Raw genomic sequence first — 21506 nt, 5'->3', positions numbered from 1 at the left:
GGTTTGGGGACTCAGTTTTCTGGTATTTGAATAAATGTTCTAGCTTTGTGCCCCATGTAGAGAGCCTGTTATATTTTGTGGTTAATAACCATATCAGCATATTTATAGTTACCACAGGCATTGTGAATACTGCATTGTTGATACATAATATTGTACCCAAATTCCAGAGTTCCCAGATCAGGGAAAAAATATTAGAAGCAGTCAGAAAGAAACAATTCAATTGTGGTGGAGACACAATCAGAATAACTCAAGATCTAGCAGCTTCTACATTAAGGGATTGAAGGGCTTGGAATATGATATTCCAGAGGTCAGAGGAGCTAGGATTACATCCAAGAATCACCTACCCAACAAATCTGAGTATAATACTTCAGAGGGAAAAATGGATATTCAATGAAATAGAAGACTTTCAAGTATTCTTGCTGAAAAGACCAGAGCTGAATAGAAAATTTGACTTTCAAATATAAAAATCAAGAGAAGCATGAAAAAAATATACAGGAAATAGAAATCAAAAGGGATTTATTGAAGTTGAACTGTTTATATTACTACATGGAAAGATAATATTTTTAATTCATGAAATCTTTCTCAATATTAGGATAGTTGGAGGAGAGAGAGAGATAGACTGATGGATGGACGGACAGACAGACAGACAGACAGACAGACAGACAGACAGACAGACAGACAGATAGATAGATAGATAGATAGATAGATAGGAGGCACAAGGTGAGTTGAATATGAAGGGATAATATCTAAAAAGTAAAACTTAGGGATGAGTGAGGAATATATTGGGAGAAAGATAAAGGGAGAGATAGAATGGGGCAAATTATCTCACATAAAAGAGGCAAGAACAAAGGTTTCACAAAAGAGGTGAAGACGGGGGAGGTGAGGGGAAATGAGTGAATCTCACTCTCCTAGAATTTAGCTTAAGGATGGAATAGCAAATACACTCAACTGGGTACCTTACCCTATATGAAAGTAAGGGGCAAGCTGGTAAGTGGCTGGTAGATGATAGAAGGGAGGGCAGATTGTGGGAGGGGGTAGTCAGAAGCAAAGCCTTTTGAAAAGCACAGGGTTAAAGGAGAAAACAGAATAAGTGGGAGATGTTATAGGATGGAAGGAAATATACTTAAGTCTTTCACAATATGACTTATAGAAGTGTTTTGCATAAGTACACATGTATAACCTATATTGAATTGCTTGCCTCTTCAATGAGGGTGGGTGGGGAGAGAAGATGAGAGAGAATTTGGAACTCAAAGTCTTAAAAACAGGTGTTAAAAACTGGTTTTACATGCAACTGGGAATGAGATATACAGGCAAAAGAGTACAGAAATCTATCTTGCCTTAAAGGAAAATAAGGAGGAAGGGAGAAGTGGGAGGGCTGTGATAGAAGGGAGGGAAGAGTGTGTGAACAGGTAATCAGAATGCATGCCATCTTGGGGTAGTGGAAAAATTTGGTATTCAAAATCTTGTGGAAATGAATATTGAAAAATAAAAATAAATTCATATAAAAAATAAATAGAATTCTTATAGAAATTATAGCAATGAGATAATATAATAAAATATAGTAATAACTAATGCAATCTCTTTGGCAAAATTTATACTTATATGCACACTTATTTAAAAAAGCAATGAATTAGATATGCAACATAAAAAAAGAATAAATCCATTGTGCCTAAACAAAAATTCTGAAAACAAATAAAAGGTTAATAAAATTAAAGGCAGAAAAACTCATTAAATTGATATGCAAAATTAAGAACTGGTATTTACAATAAGAACACAAATAAAGATAAGTTTAATCTATTTTTCCAAAAGTTATAAAACCAAACTGTTCTTAAAAATATAAAACTAGGAAGCAGGGCCAAGATGGCAGAGAAATGGCAGTAGTTCACTTGAGCTCTCCCCAAAACTGTTCTGAACACTTCTAAATAATGCCAAAAAACAATTGCCCCAGTGGTAGAACTCACAAAAGGATAGTGTGAAATAATTTTCCAGTCAGAGAGAATTTAGAAGATCAATATGAAAGGTCTGTCACACCAGAGTGAGTGAAGTCCTGTGAGGAGCAGGCAGTGCCAGCATAGACTGGCTCACTAAATCTGTAGAGGCAGCTGCCCCTCTAAAGCTCTCAGGCCACAGACAGTAAAGGGGTTCGACAACTGCTCAGAAGGAGATCACACGGGTTTCTTTTCTGGAACTGGAGGCAGGTCTCTGTTGCTTTGCCCATATTCATATACAGGTCACAGTCCTGAGTGACAGACCCAAGGCAAGGAAGAGTACTAACACATGAAGGCAGGCAGGCCTGAATTGGAACGGGGAGCCTCCTGACAGTTTTGGAACAAAAAAAGGTGCTTGTGGTCAATCACAGAGCACAGCACAGTCCAAGACAGTAGTAAATACCTCTCCTTAGATCATATCACCTTGGAAGACCTGAAAACTTAGAGGTCCCTAAAAATATTACAGGTGCACAGAAACCCTGAAGCTTGGGAGAGTACACCCCCACCCTGATAGCAGAATTCCCTTTAACAAAGAGTTAAGTCAAAGGTATAGAACATATAGAGAACTGAGGCAAATTTATTTAGAAAAAAGAGGCATTTCCTAATTTATAAATGATCAGAAGATAGGAACAATTTTCAGATGAAGTCATAAAGTATCTATAGTCATAAAAATGTTCTGAATCACTATTGATTGGAGAAATGCAAATTAAAACAATTCTGAGGTACTACCTCATATCTATTACATCAGCTAATAAGACAGAAAAGGAAAAAGATAAATGTTGGAGCAGATGTGGGAAAAATGAGACGTTAATGCATTGTTGCTTAAGTTGTGAACTGATTCAGTCACTCTGTAGAGCAATTTGGAGCTATACTCAAAAGGCTATAAATCCATGCATACCCTTTGACCTAGCGATATCACTACTAGCTCTGTACCCAAAAGGAGATTTTAAAAAGGAATAGGACCTATATGTGCAAAAAATATTTATAGCATCTTTTTTTCCTCCAAACTTTCATTTATTTTCCCCTTAATATGGCCATTGCCACATTGTCATCCTGTCTGCCACAATCCCCCACCCAATGTGAAGCTCAGCTGAGAATGGAGAAAAGCTGAAGATTCAAAAACAATACTTCATTAGTCTGTTTTGCAGTCAGACAAAGATCCCAGAGGTCAATGCAACATCAAATGTGAAGGAGGGTTCATCTCCCAAGCCCTCTGTCCTTTACTACTGGTTGTCTCCCTGTAGAGTGAAACAAGCAGAAAATGGTAGAAGAAGGCCTTAGAGAACAGGATGAGGGCATTAATGATGCTTACCAGGGCTTGGGCCAGTAGATTACAGGGATGATCAAAGGGGCCAATGCTGGGGAGAGAGGCAAGAAGTCTAGAGGAACAAGGCAGGGAATGCAGACTTGTTTTCTTTCTGAAGTCCACACCAGGCAATTCTCTCAAGCTGCATCCTGCACATAATCACCTCCATTTCCATCTGAATTCTTCTTCTGCCACATCCCAACTCCAGTAATGGCTGCAATGAGGAGGAAAACAATAATGACTTCCATGATAAGCGTGCTGGATGAGGACTGTGACTCCATTTCAGGGCGAGGGGCTCAGACAGGCCCTTCTGCTGATCTCCAGAGGTATATTTCCTTTCGTAGCCTGAGGTCATGCCCACAGCTGTCCACTTCTGCAAGGGCCCTCCTCCTGCAGGTCTGGTCTCAATGAACTCCGGGTCCTGGAGCAGTTCCAACCCATCCCTCAGTCAAGACAAGGACATCTCTGCTGGGTAAAAGTCTTGGACCCGGCACCTTCGGGTCAACTCCCCAATGGGGGCAGTGTGGGGGGTCTCTTGGGAGGAGGGCGGGTCTGTCCTCTTCAGGGCCTCTTTCCCCATCTCCAGGTACTCCTTTTCCCTTCTTCCTCCTCCTCCTCCTCCTGCTGCAGATATGCTTTCCTTCCCCCACCAGGCTCCTGTCCCCCTCTCCCTCTCCCTTGGAGTGCTGAGCCTGGGACACAGGCAAGATCCACGTGTAGGTCTCCGTGTCTAGAGCGTCATAGTAGTGTCTGTTGTAGGCGTGTTGATCAAACCCTGCGTAGGAAGATGAGCTCGGGACACCTCGCAGCTGCGCAGGACCTGGATGGTGTGGACCCCGCCCCCGCTCTGTTTAAAGGAACCTCGCAAGGTCTTCAGGTGCACTTGGTAGCACTGTGCCTTCGCCCTGGCGGTCCAGACTGCCCCTGCCAGCAATCGGGGTGGTCTGGTTCATCTGGTCCATCCACAGCGACCTATAGCATCTCTTTTCTAGTGAGGAAAAACTGGAAGTTGAGGGGATACCCAATCAGTTGGGGAAAGCCTGAACAAATTGTGGTAGGTAATTGCAATGGAATATTATTGTGCTATAAGAAATGATGAACAGGTTGCTCTCAGAAAAACCTGGAAAGACTATTTAAGTTTATGAAAAGTGATATGCACTGTATACAAGTAACAGCAATATTGTAAGTTGATAATTTGTGAATGACTTAGCTATTCTCAGCAATACACAATGATCAAGTACAACGGTATCTGAATACAGATTGAAGCCTACATTTTTCTTTTACTTTATTTTTCTTGAGTTTTTTGTCTGTTTTCTTTCTCAACATGACTATTATAGAAATTTTGAAGAGGAAAAATGAAAAACTAGAATTCACAAGAATTCAAAATGAATTAAAGGGAAACATCGCAGGTTATTTTGCTCTACCATCTGCCCCCAAACTGTTCAATTAGATGAAATTAATAAATTCTCAGAAAAATAAATAACAAAATTAACAGAAAGAAATGCTACTTAACAAAACATCAAAATCAAATCAATTCATAAAAATATCATCTAAAAATAAATTGAAGAAAATATAAAAGAACATGCAAAAGGGAAAAAAAAAATCCTAGACCAAGTATACAAGTGAACTATTAAAAACATTCAAACAACAGGTCATTCCATTGTCATATAAACTTTTTGAAAAAGAAAAAAAAAGGGAACATTCCAGACTCATTACTATGACACAGATTTGGTCTTATTATATAAGACAAGAAAAGATTTTTTTTAAAGCTTAGAAGAATAATTTATAGATGAATATTCTGAATTAATCTTGATGTAAATATATTGAGCAAAGTATTAGCAAATAACCTACCACAGCAAACATTCTAAAACTATTCTATACTCTCTCTAGTTTCTATTACTATCAGTAACAGAGGGCTGGTTAAAAATCAGAAATGAAAACTTAAAAAGGACATTACACCACAAGACCACAAGTTTATATCAATAGATGGTGAAAAGGCAAAATCTAATGCTTTTCTATTGAAATACTACAAAATATAGGAATAAATATTGTTCTTTAATATGGTTAATTATGGTTGTCTTGAGTGGGGTCCAGTTTGTGGTTCAGTCATTTCAGTTGTGTCTGACTTTGTGACAGCATTTGGGGTTTTCTTGGCAGTTACTGAAGTGGTTTGCCATTTCTTCTCCAATTCATTTCATAGATGAGGGAACTGAGGCAAACAGGGTTAAGTGACTTGCCCAGGGTCACAAAGCTAATAAGTATCTGATTCTGCAATTGAAGTCATGTCCTCCAGTCTCTAGGGCCAGTACTTTATGCACTTTGAAACGTAGTTGTCCCTAATATGCTAAGGTATACTAAAGCCACGAGGAAGCATTGTATGTAGTGAAAAGTAGTCAGAATTCTGCCCAGTAAAATCAGGGTTAAGGAAAGACGTCCATTTTCACTATTAGTATAGATTAATAGAAAATCATTACGTTGTAAGCAATGACAAAATGGATAGTTTCAAAAAAATATGTGATGATTTGTATGAAATGATGGAGAGGGGTGTGAACAGAACCAGAAGTACAATTTATATAACTACATCACAAAGAAAAGTAATTTTGGAAGACAACAATTTTGATCAATGCAATGACAAGACATGATTTCAGAGAACTGAATATAAAATATGCAAATTACCTCATTAAAGAGAATCTCAGAACACAGAATGAAATACAATTTTAGACATAGACAATGTGTGAACTTGTCTGCTTAGTACATATACCCATATACATACATATGTGTGTGTATTTGGGGTATTTTACTTATTTTTATTCAATTTTGATGGAAAAGCATGGAAAATTGTTAAACTATAGATTTTAAAAATAGAATTGTGAGAATGTTTTTGGAAAGACTATCACTTGGAATGTAAAGAAGCTAACCCAACCTTCAGCTTCATTCATAGACCTCAGAGAACTTTCTTGCTTTTAGGCCAACTGTCTTGCATGATTCTTTCCCAGATGGCAGAACTAGGACCATAGAGTGAAAGTTACATAGAAGAAGTTTTCAGCTGAATAAAACAGAAGCAGTGCGGGGCGGCCAGGTAGCACAACGAGTAAGAGCACTGGCTCCAGTGTTGGGACGACCTGGAGATCAAATCCCGGGCTCAGACACTCAGCACCACACCCAGAAATGACTGGCCGTGTAACCTTGAGCAAGTTACTTAACCCTGATTGCTTAAAAAAAACAGAAGCAGTGCAATTCAACACATTAAGTACTTACTATGTGCAAGGCACTTTGCTAGATTTTGTGGACCCAAAGGCCGACGCCTAAACAAACTAAAACCAGAGAAACACAAAATATCCCCTTAAGCTAATCTCATTCTAAAAGTTTAGACAAGAGGTAAAGAGATGAGTACACTTGACGATTGAAAATGCCCACTTATAAGTTGATAAACAGTTTCAATCAAATGTGGTATAGTATTCATTCAAGGTTTTATTTTCAACAATTTTTGGAATATCCACTTGAACTGGACGAACATTTCATTATCCAACTCCGTATATTTGAATTGGTGGTTCCCTCTGCCTTCAGTGGTGTTATATCTATTTAGAGCTCCTAGATTCACAGTGCCTCAAGTCAAGAGGACCTGAGTTAAAATCTAGCTTCAGACACTTGAACTTACTCTCTGTGTATTGCTGGGTAAGTCACATAACCCTGATTTTCTCACCAAAAACTCAAATCTTCTTTATTAAAAAATATAATTTTTTTTCAAATTACATGTAAAAACAATTTAATAATCATTTGGGTTTTAATTTTGAGTTCCGATTTTTCAAGCAGAGTTAAATAACTTGGCCAGAGCCCACAGAGCCAGATTTGAACTCATGAAGTTGAACGTTTCTGATTCCAGACCAGGCATTCTATGCATTGTACCACCTAGCTGCTCCTGCAATAAGAACAGAAAGAGACATAGACACATTTCATTGATCAATATTAGTTATGAATGGTCAGTAATACACGAATAGTTCCATGAAATGCACGTTCAAGGACATGATGATCTCAGAATGGTCTACCTAAATACTGAAAATGAGAAGTGGCACATTGGAATCCCCAAGATATTTAAACAATAAAGTGAATTGCTCAACATCTTGGACTGCTTCTCTATAAAGGCTATATAGAAACACCCTTGCAAGAACTGCACAAAAGTCCAAATCTACAGACGACATTTGAACTGCACTGTTGTAGAAAATATTCACATCAGTAAAATCACAGACTTATACAAGTATACAAACAAATTTCACCTTTTAAAACTAGGCCTATTATTGCAGCCTAGCAAGATCATGTCACTTCTTGATTCTTTCAGAGAATTGTTATTCTTCCTGTCATTGTATCTGTTTCCCATTTTAAAGCAAGATGTTTCTGCTTTTGTTCAAATTACTTAGTAAAAAAACACATGATAAAAATGGGACTAATTACACAGTCTTATGGAATTCACTTAGTCACTTCCTACCTCAGTAACATGATTTGCATTCTTTATTTTAGCAGTTAGGTGAAATGTCAGGAAGTCTTGAAATCAAATCCTGCCTCATACTTTCTAGCTATGTGACTTGACAGCGCATTCAACCTGACTCTACCTCAGATACCTTATATGTAAAATAAGTATATTGATGGTAACTACTTCCCAGGGTTATTTTGAGGATAAAAGTGAAATATTATTTGTAAAACACTTTGCAAATCTTAAATCACTAGATACATAATAGCTGCTTTTATTTTTCATGCATGATTATTCCATTACTTAGGAATTCAGCAAGCAAATCTCTCAAACCCTCCTCAAGGATACTGTGCATGATTTTGCCAAACATTTTGCTCATATACTGTCATATATTATGTTCATGGCATTTTCTTCATCTGTTGGGCTAATGTCCATAAACAAACATGGAAATTGGCTTAGTGGGACATAGATAAAGCCAAAATTAATCTCTAATTAATCTCTGCTTCCCTTTCAAAGATGTTATAAACTATTTATTTTAATGACACTCTTTGTAATATCTCCAGCAATCAAAGACTGAAGGCCTATTGAGCATATCAGAGTCAACTTTATACCTGAACATAACTCTAATAATATGCATTAAATTACATGAAAGGGACCCAGGATGGACATGATAAGGTCATGACAGAGAATATCGACAGCCATAGGAAAATCCTAATTGATAATAGGGTGGTATAGCTCTGATAAAGTAAATCATCCAAGATTTATGTATTAATTGAACCGTACTCTCATCTATCCCCAACAATGCTCCATTGAGTTCATACTACCATGACAAAGTTATTGAAATCCTTTATAATACTTGGATATATAATATCTATGATATATCCCTAGTCTACTCCCTAGTAGTTCACATCACAAAATGAAATATGTTTAGTCTGGTGTGAATTTTCTTAATAAGACTGTACTGGTTCTTTGTGATATTCCTTTTCTAAATGCTCACAGATACTACCTTCAATAATGTGTTCTATAATGTTCCTACAAGTTGATATCAACTTCAATAGGCTATAGATTGAAGACTTCACACTTAAAAATCAAGAGATTTACCTATTTCCAGTTCTACAATACATGCTCAATTCCCCATAATGACTCTCCTGATTCTTCTTGTAGGGAACCACCTTTTTCCTTTGAGATTTTTCTGCACCTGTTGAGATAATACTGTGGTTTTAAATGTTTGGGTTTTTCAGTGTGATTAATTATGTGGATTGATGTCTTAATGTTACACCATCCTTGTTATAAATCCAACTAAGAATGATTATTTGGAAAAATTGCTCTTCTCTGACATGACTTTATTTAAAATATTTAAAACAATGTTAGTTGAAGATGTTGCTATATAATTACTTTTGCTTCAACATTTTTATCTGGTTTAATTATTCAATCTGTATTTTTCTCATAAAATAATTTGGAATTATTTTCCCCTGATTTTGAGAATATTGTGTATTGGTATTCATTATTCTTTTTTTAATATAGAATTCTTCTATAATTCCATTTTATATAGAATTCTACAATTCCATGAAGGTTTTTTTTTCTTCTTACATTTAGTTCTCTTGCTTTTTACTGAGGTAGGATGGTATTAATGTATATGAAGGCCTATATGATGCAAAGCAAAGTAAGCAGAACCAAGAAATCACTCTATAAATTATCAACAATATTGTAATGATGATCAGCTGTGAAAGACTTAGCTATTCTCATGAGAAAAGATCCAAGAAAATAAAAGACTAGATAAAAATGCTTTTCACCTCCAGAGAAAAAGGAGATGAACATGGAATCTAACTTGAATTATAATTTTCTCTTTATTTTTCTTGGGTTTTTTGATGTAACATATTTTGCATGATTTCACAAACATAATTGATGCCATATCATTTGCCTTCTCAGTGGGTAAGGTAGAGTTTTGAGGGAGGGAGAATTTGCAACTCAAAAGTTTAAGAAAAACATCTTAAAATAAATAAATATCAAATATTTAGGGGGGGAAACCCAATAATGCCCTTCTAGTAATAGGAAACCTAGTCACTATATCTCCCTATAGCCCTACTTTTGGATATCTTCCCTTTTCATATGTTACTCCTAATCTTGCTACCTTGGTCAAAGCAGAATAAATTTTCTGTCTCTCCAACCCATGCAACTCATATATAATCATGTCATTAGCCACACACACCCCCAACCACTTCCAGATCTTCTTTCCTCTTACCTAAATGTCTCAAGTAACTTCAGCTGATTTCATAAGAGGGAAAGGAAAGGAAACAAGAATTATTTGACTACTGTGTGCCAGGCATTGTGGTAAGTACTTTATAAATATTATCTTATTTGAGTTGATCTTAAGGCCCTTCACTACTTTGTTAATCTTCTTCTGAATGCTCTTCAACTTGTCAATGACTTTTTAAAGACATGATATTTAGAACTGAATAAAATGCTGTAGATATCATCTGAGGAAGGAAGAGTATAGCGGAATCACCACCCCTCTTGCTGTGGACACAGTGCCTCAGGAAGCAACTTAAGATTAATTAGTTTGTTAGCCTCCATGTGAATTCAAATTAATCTTGATGTCTACTAAAACCTTCAGATGTTTTTTCAGATAAACTTGTGAGCGATCGTAGCATTTGTTCAAGAATTTTCAGGGACCTCAAAAGCAAAATCACAAAACTATTATCTAAACCATGTAAAATGTCAGCAACAACTTCATATTAATAAAGGGCATTTAGCTTTTCAAAGTGCTTTCTTATACAGTCTAAATTTATCTTCACGAAAGTATTGTGAGAAGTCATTATGACATTAAACGACATTACAGGAAGTCATTATGCTGTGCCTCAAAATTAAGTGCTGTAAGGGATGAAGGTGGGAAGTGGGGAAAGAAAAAATGACTGCAAAGATCTAATATAGCTTTCTAGTTTGCCCTGATCAGACCACATCTTGATAACGTGTGATGTTCAGACACTACAGTTTACAACTGATATATACTGGAGACCATGACTAAAAGTGAATGACAGTGAAGGGCCATAAGCTTATGCTCCCTTAGCCATTCCCCAGTTAATGGGCATCTCCTTAATTTCCAATTCTTTGCCAACACAAAAAAAGCTGCAATGAATATTTTTGTACATATAGGTCTTCCTCCCACTTCTACAATCTCTTTGGAATACAACCCTAGAAGTGGTATTCTGGATCAAAGGGTATGCAATTATTTCTAGCCTGTTGGGCATAGTTCCAGTTTGCTCTCCAGAATGGTTGAATCAGTTCAAACTCCACTAACAATGCATTAGTGTTCCAATTTTTTCCACATCCTCTCCATCATTTGTTATTTTCCTGTTTTGTCATTTTAGTCAATCTGACCAGTGAACTATGTTACCTCAGAGTTGTTTTGATTTGCATGTCTCTAATCAATAGATTTAGAGCATTTTTTCATATGCTTATAGATATCTTTAATTGTTGGGGAATGACTTCTATTCTTATAGATTTGACTCAATTCTCTGTATATTTTAGAAATGAGGCCTTTATCAGAGACACTGGTTATAAAAATTCTTTCCCAGTTTCCCGCTTCCCTTGGTTACATTGTCTTTGTACAGAAGCTTTTCAATTTAATGTAATCAAGATTACCCATTTTACATTTTGTAATGCTCTCTAATTCTTGGTTTGTCATAAAGTCTTTCCTTCTCCATAAATCTGACAGGTAAACTATTCCTTGCTTTCCCAGATTGCTTAGAGTATTAGCCTTCATACTTAGATCATGCACCCATTAAGACTTGATTTTGGTATATGGTGTTCCATAATGGTCTATGCCCAGTTTCTGCCATACTATATTACACTTTTCCCAGCAGTTTTTGTCAAATAGTGAGTTCTTATCCCCAAAACTGGGGTCTTTGAGTTTATTAAACAGTAGATTACTGTAGTCATTGACTGCTGAGTCTCATGTACCCAATCTATTCCATTGATCCACTACTCTATTCCTTAGCCAGTACCAAATAGTTTTGATGGCGGCTGCTTTATAATACAGATTAAAATCTCGTATGGCTGGGCCACCTTCCCTAGCATTTCTTTTCATGAATTCCCTTGATATTCTGGACCTTTTTTTCTTCCAAATGAACATTGTTACTATTTTTTCTAGCTATATATAGCAATTTTTTGGTAGATTGATTGGTATGGCACTAAATAAGTAATTTAATTTCGGTAAAATTGACATTTTTATTATATTAGCTGGACCCAGCCACGAACAATTGATTTCTTTCTAATTAGTTAGATCTGACATTATTTGTGTGAAAAGTGTTTTGTAGCTGTGTTCATATAGGTCTTGGGTTTGTTTTGGCAGGTAGATTCCCAAATATTTTATAATGTCTACAGTAACTTTAAATGGGGTTTTCTCCATCTCTTGCTGTTGAATTTCATTAGAAATATACAGGAATGCCGAGGATTTATGTAGGTTTACCTTATGTAGGTTTATTTTATATCCTGCAACTTTGCCAAATTTGTTTTTTTTCTCAAGTAGTTTTTTTTTATTTGATTCTCCAGGATTCTCTAAGTATATCATCATATCCTCTACAAAGAGTGATAATTTAGTCTCTTATTTGCCTAATCTCATCCCTTCAATTCTTTTTCTTCTCTAATTGCTACTGCTAACATTTCTAATACCAGATTGAATAATAGGGGTGATAGCAGACATCCCTGTTTCACACCTGATCTTATTGGAAATCCTTCTAGTTTATCCCCATTACATATAATGCTTGATGATGGCTTTAAATAAATGCTACCTATTATTTTAAGGAAAATTCTATTTATTCCCGTACTTTCTGGTGTTTTTAATAGGAATGGATGTTGTATTTTGTCAAAAGCCTTTTCTGCATCTATGGAGAGACAATCATATTGTTTCTGCTAGTTTTATTGTTAATATGATCGATTATATTGATGGTTTTCCTAATATTGAACCAAACTTGCATTCCTGGAATAAATCCTATCTGAACCAAGTGTTTTATTCTTGTGATAAGTTGCTGTAGTCTTTTTGCTAATATTTTATTTAAAATGTTTGCATCTCTATTCATGAGAGAAATTGGTCTATAAATTTTCTTTCTCCATTTTGTCTCTTCCTAATTTATGTATCAGTACCATATTTGTGTTATAAAAAGTATTTGGTAGGACTTCTTCTTTGTAGGGGCCAATGTTGTGGGTTAACTCTGAGGGGTCTTCCATGGGCACGAATCCAGGCCAAGGACCTCCTTGAGCCTTGTTCCCACCTGCCTGGGCCTGCTATATCTCAAGATGTAGACTCACCACCCTCTGTTACTCATCCCCAGTGCAAGGGTGGCTTGGAACATTCTGGCCACCCCTTAGACCATGGACCCTTAAACGATGTAGATAAAGTAGTGAAGCATGAGAAAAGAAAGCAAGGAAGTGTCCCACTGGACTAGCCTCCTGCAAAGTTGGTAGTTAAGTGCCTTTTAGCTGAGAATAGACCATGCTGACCGAGATAATAATAGGTACACAAGGGGGCAAAGTACCAGAAAGTGGAAAGGAGGTTCTGAGAAGCAACATGGTTATTAGGGAGTAAGCAACATGTCTGCTACATTGCGTTTCTCTACATTTTCTCATGGGAAAGCTTTGTCTTCCCTACTGAAAAAGTGCATAAATATCTTGGCCCTCAGATGATTAAATGGACATTTATTGACAAGCTTCCTGCCTGGATCATGTCCATCATTGCACACTCTTCTGTTTTGTGCTGCACCTCGTTGATATGGGCATCACTTCTTCACCAATTTTCCCAAATTGTTTGTAGAGAATTGGAATCGATAGTTTTTTAAATGTTTGATAGAATTCGCTAGTAAATCCATCTGGCCCTGGAGATTTTTTTTCCTAGGGAGTTTGCTGATGGCTTGTTCAATTTCTTTTTCTGAGATGGTGTTATTTAAGTAATTTACTTCCTCTTCAGTTAATCTTGGCACCTTGTATTTTTGTAACTATTCATCCATTTCACTAAGATTATCAGATTTATGTGCATACAACTGGGCAAAATACTTCCTAATTATTGTTTTAATTTCTTCTTCATTTGGAGTTAGATTCACCCTATTCATTTTTGATACTCATAATTTGGTTTTCTTCTTTCCTTTTTTTATCACATTAACTAAAGGTCTATCAGTTTTATTGTTTTGTTTTGTTTTATAAAACCAGCTCTCAGTTTTATTTATTAGATCAATAGTTTTCTTAATTTCAATTTTATTATTCTCTCCTTTGGTTTTTATTATTTCTAATTGAGTATTTAAGTGGGGATTTTCAATTTGTTCTTTTTCTGTTTTTTTCAGTTCTGTGCTCAATTCATTGAACTCCATTTTCTCTAATTTATTCATTTATGCATACAAGGATATAAAAGTACCCCCCTAAGAACTGCCTTTGCTACATCCCACAAGTTTTGGTTTCTTGTCTCATTATTGTCATTCTCTTGAATGAAGTTACTGATTGTTTCTATAATTTCTTGTTTGACCCACTTATTCTTTAGGATTAAATTATTTAGTTTCCAATTAGTTTTTAGTCTATCTTTCCATGGCCCTTTATTGCATGTGATTTTTATTGCACCATGATCTCAGAATGATGCATTTAATATTTCTGCCTATCTGCACTGAATTGTGAGGTTTTATGCCCTAGCACATGGTTGGTATTTGTGTATGTGCCATTTATCACTGACAAGAAGGCATATTTCTTTTTATCCCCATTCAGATTTCTCCAGAGATGTATCATTTCTAGCCTCTCTAAAAATCTATTCACCTCCTTAACTTCTTTCTTGTTTATTTTGAGGTTAGATATATCAAGCCCAGACAGGGGGAGATTGAGGTCCCTCACTAGTATAGTTTTGCTATCTATTTCTTCCTCTAATTCCCTTGACTTCTCCTCTAGGAATTTGGATGCTATATTGCTTGTTGCATATATGTTAAGTAATGATATAGCTTCATTCTTGATGGTGTCTTTTAGCAGGATATAGTTTCCTACCTTGTCTGTTTTAATTAGATCTATTTTTTTCCTTTTGCTTTATCTGAGATACGGATTGCTACCCCTGCTTTTTTTTACTTTAGAGGAAACATGATGTATTGTACTCTAGCCTTTTACCTTTACCCTGTACATACCCCCTTGTTTCAAAAGTATCTCTTGTAGACACGATGTTGTAGGATTGTGGTTTTTAATCCATTATGCTACCCAACTCCATTTTATGGGAGAGTTCATCCCATTCACATTCACAGTTATGATTACTATCTGTGTCTTTCCTTCCATCCTATTCCCTGTCATGTTTCTGTTTTGGTTTTTTCCTTCTCCCTTCCTCTCCTTAAGAGTTTTCTTTAACAACTGCCTCCCTCAGTATTTCCTCCCTGGCCGCCCCTCTTTGCCTACCCTTTCCCCTTTCTACTATTTCCCTCCCTTCTAATCACCTCCCCCCCCCTCCTTATCCCTCCTACTGCCTATAGGGCAAAATGAATTTTTATACTTAACAGAGTATGTTATTCCCTCCTTGAACCCAAACCAATAAGAGTAAATTTCATACAGTGCTCCTCTCCCTTCCTCCTTTCCCTCTATCATAATGAGTTTTTGTGTCTTTTCACATTAGACTCCTAAACTTAAAAGATTATTTTAATTCCTCCTTGAACTAGAACCAATGAGAATAAAGTTCAAATGATGTTCATCTCCCTCCCTCCTTCCCCTCTAATATAGTATTTATTTATGCCTCTTTGTGTGGCATAGTTTACCGTTTTCTGCCTCATCCTTTCCTTTTCTCCCATTACAATCCCTTTGACCACTTAATAAGATTTTCTTTCATCAGATTAGTTTGTTTATACCCACATACTCTATCTATGTATATCCCTTTTAAATGTTGTGACAATTATATAAATTTCAATATTGACAGGTATCAGCTTCTCATATAGGGATGTAAACAGTTTGCTCTTATTGAATCCAAAGTTTTGTGTGTGTGTGTGTGTGTGTGTGTGTGTGTGTGTGTGTGTGTGTGTATGAGCGGGTGATTTCCTTTTTATCTTTTTATGTTTGGAGATCACATTTTCCATTGAGCTCTGGCTTTTTCAACAGGAAAGTCTGGAAGTCCCTTATTTCATTAAATTACCATCTCCTTGCCTGAAAGATTATGCTCAGTTTTGCCAGATACTTGATCTTTGATTGCAATCCTAGCTCTTTTGTCTTATGTACTATCAAATTTCAATCCCTCCAATCTTTTAATGTAGACGCTTCTAGGTCCTCTGTAATCCTGAATGTAGTTCCATGATATTTGAATTGTTTGTTTTTGGCTGCTTGCAGTATTTTCTCCTTGACCTTGTAATTCTGGAATTTGACTACCACATTTCTTGGAGCTTTCAATTTGGGATCTCTTTCAGGAGGAGACCAGTGAATTCTTTTGATAACCATTTAACCCTCTGATTCTAGGACCTCAGGATAGTTTTCTTTGACAATCTCTTGGAGGATGTTGTCCAGGCTTATTTTTTCATCATGGCTTTCTGGTAGACCAATAATTCTTAGTTTATCTCTCCTGGATCTGTTCTCCAGGTCAGTTGTTTTTCCACTGAGATATTTTTTCTTCAAATTTTTCAATCTTTAGGGATTTTTTTGACTGACTCTTGATGCATCATAGAGTCCTTACCTTCAATTTGACTGATTCTAATTTTTAGTGAAATATTTTCCTCGGTGAGTTTTTGAAGTTCCTTTTACATAATGTTCAGTTTTCATTTTTAGAAAGGTATTGTCTCCAGTTAAATTTTGAACCTCCTGTCCCAGTTCACCAATTTTACTTTTTAAGGATTTGTTCTCTTCAGTGAGATTTTTTCCCAATTTGATCACTGTAGGTTTAAATTTATCTTCTAGCTCTCTAATTTGGCTTTTAAAATCTTTCTTGATCTCCTCTAAAAATGCTTTTGGGACTTTAGATCAGTTCATATTTTCTTCTGTGGTCTCAGGGGTGAGTATAGATTCCATGTTGTCCTCTGAATTTGGTTGTTCTTGCTCACTATAATAGGATCATAGCATTCTTGATTTGACAGATTCCTTCTTGCACATTGTGATTGCCTATGTCTTGGATTTTTAGAGTGGATATCTACTTTTGGGGTAGAGATGTACTGTGCTTCTCAGACTGGGAGATAGAGGTTAACTTTGTGTTCTGTAGCCTCTGGGTGTCTAGACTGAGGCCAAGGCCAGGACATTCAGTGTTTCCCCTGAGTTACCCTGAGACTCACAGAAATAACCTGTGGGTTAAATAAATAAAAGCGGGGTGTTCTGGCCACTTCAGGTTTCCACCTCTGTGCCTCTGGGCTACAGCTCAGGAAGGCTCAGCATCTGGGGGCTGGCAAATTTCACATACACAGTCCCACATTTTAGGAAGATATCTACTGATAAATTGGACAATTCACTAAATGAGATCAATCAGGATGGTAAAAGGCCTAAAGATCATTCCATAAGAAAAGAGGATAATAATAATAATTCTAATTATAAAGGAAAATGTGCATTTTTCTCTATATATGTAGTATAAAGTGCCAAGGAATACATATATATGTGTGTGTGTGTGTGTGTGTGTATAATATGTGTGTATATAATTACAATTTAATATATAATTATATTATATATAATTTAATTATATAGTTATATTAAATATATACAATAATATAATAATTTAAAATATGATATATAATATGTGTGTATATAATAAATTAAAGCTTTGTATAAATTGGCAAAGGAGAAAGATTGACAGATCCACCTAACTATTTATAATCCTTGCCAATTTATACAACACTTTGCTCTGAGTTCTCACTTTACAATGACCTCAGAGACTCATTTCCTATGATTCCCAAGTGACCCTCAGACACCAGAGGTGATTTTCTAGGCTGTGTATATAAAATATGCATGTACATACACATACATAGAATATGAATACTCTCTTACTAACAGTTATTTCACCATTAAAACATGACACTTATATCACTGGACTTGGAGTGCCTCATATATTGAAAATAAGAAGAGATTTTATTTCTTATCAGTTCCTTTACAAGTAGTTGGGAAAACAATGAAATTAAAAGGTACTTTCTTATCTTTTAGCTGTACTTTAGAGAGTAACTAGAAATAGAGGTTACCTTTATCAATACTCTAAACTCTAGGCTGCCTTCACCTGATGAGATCAATCATTTCCTCCTTTTGATTTTTAAATTCCCAGCTGCAGGTAAGAAAAAAAAATGTTATGCACGTAGGATTTGTTTAATAATTTTCATTGAAGCATTCCTAATGCATTAATGGTACTTCTGGAATGTGAGGGTAGGGCAGTAAGGTAATAGAAACTAAGGGAATCTTCTTCTATGATTACAGATATGGATATAGGTTTTCCTTTATTAGAGGGAGCATGAATGCAATAGATAGAGAAGCCAGGAAGATCTGGGGTTTTAAGGGCTAACTCTGGCATATACTGTTTATGAAACAAATAGCAAGTCACTGCATTTCTAAGTGCTCTAAGTTAGAGGTATCAGACACACTGTCCACAGCTCCTGAGTGCAGCCTGAACCAGATAAATGTGTATTTGGGAAATAAATAAAACAGAGATAATATTAGATTTTAAAACAAAGCTGTTATGTGACTCATATGGATCTTTATATACAGATTAGAGGCCCCATTTCTATTTGAGTTTGACTCCACTACCCTAGGCAATTCTGTAAAACCTTATGTTACAAAGAAGGCACAGAACTGCCTTAATAGAGGGATTTCCTCAATGAGAGTTTACCCATTAATGCACAGATCCAGTTCCTATCACTGACAGTTGAACAGTTTTAGTTAGATGTAGGAGGATGGATAAAACAACCTATAATGGTCATTAAAGTATATATATATATTAAAGTATATAGGGCAAAAATTTGGTTTCTCCATGGACCCAGTAATTATTAACAATATCAATAGTCAATAATTGTCAGACTAAGCATGGATGCTTTTATAAATTATTCAACTGAAATCTTCAAAGACCTCATGAGAATGGGATGCTACAAACTCCCGAGGCAATCCATTCAACTTTTGAATAGCTCCAATTTTTACAAAGTTATGTGTCCCAACATCAAGCCTAAATTGCCTTTCTGCAACATTTATTCTTCACTCTAAGAAAACATAATTTCTTTTATATATGACAAGTTTTAAAATACTTAGACTCCCATAATGTCCCATATTGTTTTCTCTTCCTAACTATTCTCATTTCCTCTTAACCTCTGTCTGCCTCAGTTTCCTCACCTGTAAAATGGGTATTACAATAATAGTGCATATCATTCAGGGTTATTATAAAGTTAACAGAAGATATTATTTATAAAGTTCTTTGTAAAATTTAAAGTGATATACAAATGCTAGTTATTCTTAATTATTATTATTCTCTCCTCTGATGAAATGATCTTAAAGCCCTTTACCATCCTGAACAGTCTCATCTGGTCAACCATTCAGTTTATCCGTTGATTTCTTTCCTAAAATGTAGTACCTAGAACAGCTACAAGATTGCAGATTGTAATCTTACCAGAATAAAATATAGGAGAGTAATAATATTCTTAGTAACTATGAGTCTCTTAATAGGGCCTAAGTTTTTTTCAGACACCATTCTATATTACTGCCTCTCTTTGAACTTACAGATCAATAAAACTCAAAGATCTTTTTTAAATGAGCCTAGACAAGCTTCAATTTTTTTTATATTTCTGTTTAAAACCCAAGTGTGAGATATTACATATTTATTCCCTTTAAATATAGTATGAAACAATAATTCCCTAGTGACTTCCACAAAATTTTAAGGTCAGAAAGGAAATGAAAAAGGGAAGGTCTTCAGATTAAAAAATCTATATATGTTCCTCCCTCTACCCCCTTCCCACCTTAAAAAGTGTCTGAGGCTTGAATTGCTCAGTTGCTGATGAAGAGACCAGCAAGAAAATGAACTGAACTCTAGGCTAAAAACTGCATTAATACATTTGTCCTGGCCCCTTTTCTGACCTTCATCCCAAAAAGAGGACAGGAAATATAGTGCCTTAACTGTGGAAATTGTTTTTTAGGATTGTTGCATAGGGCAGGCAAGATCTCTCCAACCTCCTGCATGAAGGTAACAAAGCTTAGAGCAGTGGCTCAGAGTGACAGATAGGATAGGTTCCGCCTGTCCTCAGATAAGGGCTGTTGGCCCAATTAAATGAGCATCCTAGAAGTTCAGGAGAAAAGAGAACTTGTAACACCACAGCTGAAACAAAATCAATTCCATTCAACTAAAGCTGGTGAAAGATCCAGCTGCCCACTGAAGAATGAATGAGTCCAGGAAGTCCATCAGATTCACTCATCCAGCAGATACTTTACCTTAAGAAAAGCCCAGACAGCCTGTCCTGTTCATCCAAAGAAAACAAGAAAAACATGAGAGACTGTTTAATGTTTTATTAAAGTCTGAACAGAATTGTATTTATTAGTGTGAAAAGTGTTTTGTAATTTTTTTTTCATATAGTTCTTGGGTTTGTCTTGGAAGGTAGACTCCCAAATATTATATTTTGTCTATAGTAATTTCAAATGGTCTCTTGCTGCTGGTCTTCATTGGTAACACACAGAAATACTTATAATGTATGTAGGTTTACCTTATACCCTTCAACTTTTCTGAAGTTGTTAATTGTTTCAATTAGGTTTTTTTAGTAGATTTTCTAGGATTCTCCAAGTATAATATCATATCATCTATAAAAAGTGATAGTCTTGTTTCCTTGTTGCCTATTCTAATCCCTTCAATTTTTTCTTCTCTTATTACTATAGCTAGAATTTCTAATACAATATTGAATAATAGTGTTAATAATGAGCATCCTTGCTTCACCCTTGATCGTATTGGGAAAGCTTCTAGCTTATTGCCATTAGAGATAATGCTTGCTGATGACTTTAGATATATGATACTTATTTTAAGGAAAACTTCATTTGTTCCTATGCTTTCTAGTATTTTTAATAGGAGTGAGTGCTGTATTTTGTCAAAAGTTTCTTCTGTATCTGTTGAGATAATCATATGATATCTCTTGGTTTTGTTATTGATACGGTCAATTATGCTAATAGTTTTCATAATATTGAACCAGTCTTGCATTTGGTCATAGTATATGATGCTTTAGCAGTTTCATCAGGAAGTTCTTTCAGCACCTTGGCATGTTGTTTATCTTTCTTTAATGCTTTGCAATCATAGATCTAGAAGTGGAAGGAATTTCAGACATCATCTAGATCAAGGGTACTTAACTTGGTAATTGTGATATTTCCCCCCTCTATTTTAAGACCCATTTTACTATAATTACTTTTCTATGTAATCTTTCACATTTTATTTTATGTATTTTAAAATTATTCTAAAAAGTCAATAGTTCTCACCAGAATTCAAAAGGGATGCACAAGACAAAAATACTTAAGAACATCTGCTTCTGATCTAGTTCACTTACTACCCCCACCCCACCTTCCCCACCTCCTGGCACTTTACAGATGACAACACTCGGGCCTGAGGAAGTTAAGTGACTTGCTTATAGCATACTTAAAACTTTAAAAGCTAGAATTTTAATCCAAATCCTCTGACTCCAGAGCTAGTGTTGATTCTATAATTCCATGATGACAATTCAGTCAATTAGGAGTATGGTTACAACCTTCTTAATTATCTTGGGCATCTTACTGTTTTTGAACTTTTTTTTTGCCACATGGTATTCAAGTACCGGAAGGATTGATACGCGGAAGA

At 35.7% G+C, this 21506-nt stretch overlaps 1 pseudogene; it reads right to left on the bottom strand.

Moving 5' to 3' along the window:
* Positions 1-3325: 3325 nt before the first annotated feature.
* Positions 3326-12985, bottom strand: LOC138177777 (popy Class I histocompatibility antigen, A-1 alpha chain-like; annotated as a pseudogene).
* Between the last annotated feature and the right edge of the window lie 8521 nt (positions 12986-21506).

The sequence above is a fragment of the Petaurus breviceps genome, unplaced genomic scaffold (assembly GCF_028583685.1).
Source record: "Petaurus breviceps papuanus isolate PSGF00001 unplaced genomic scaffold, PetGlider_PUasm1.0 90444, whole genome shotgun sequence".
NCBI classification, from domain to species: Eukaryota; Metazoa; Chordata; class Mammalia; order Diprotodontia; family Petauridae; genus Petaurus; species Petaurus breviceps.
This window is presented reverse-complemented; position numbering and strand designations above follow the sequence as displayed.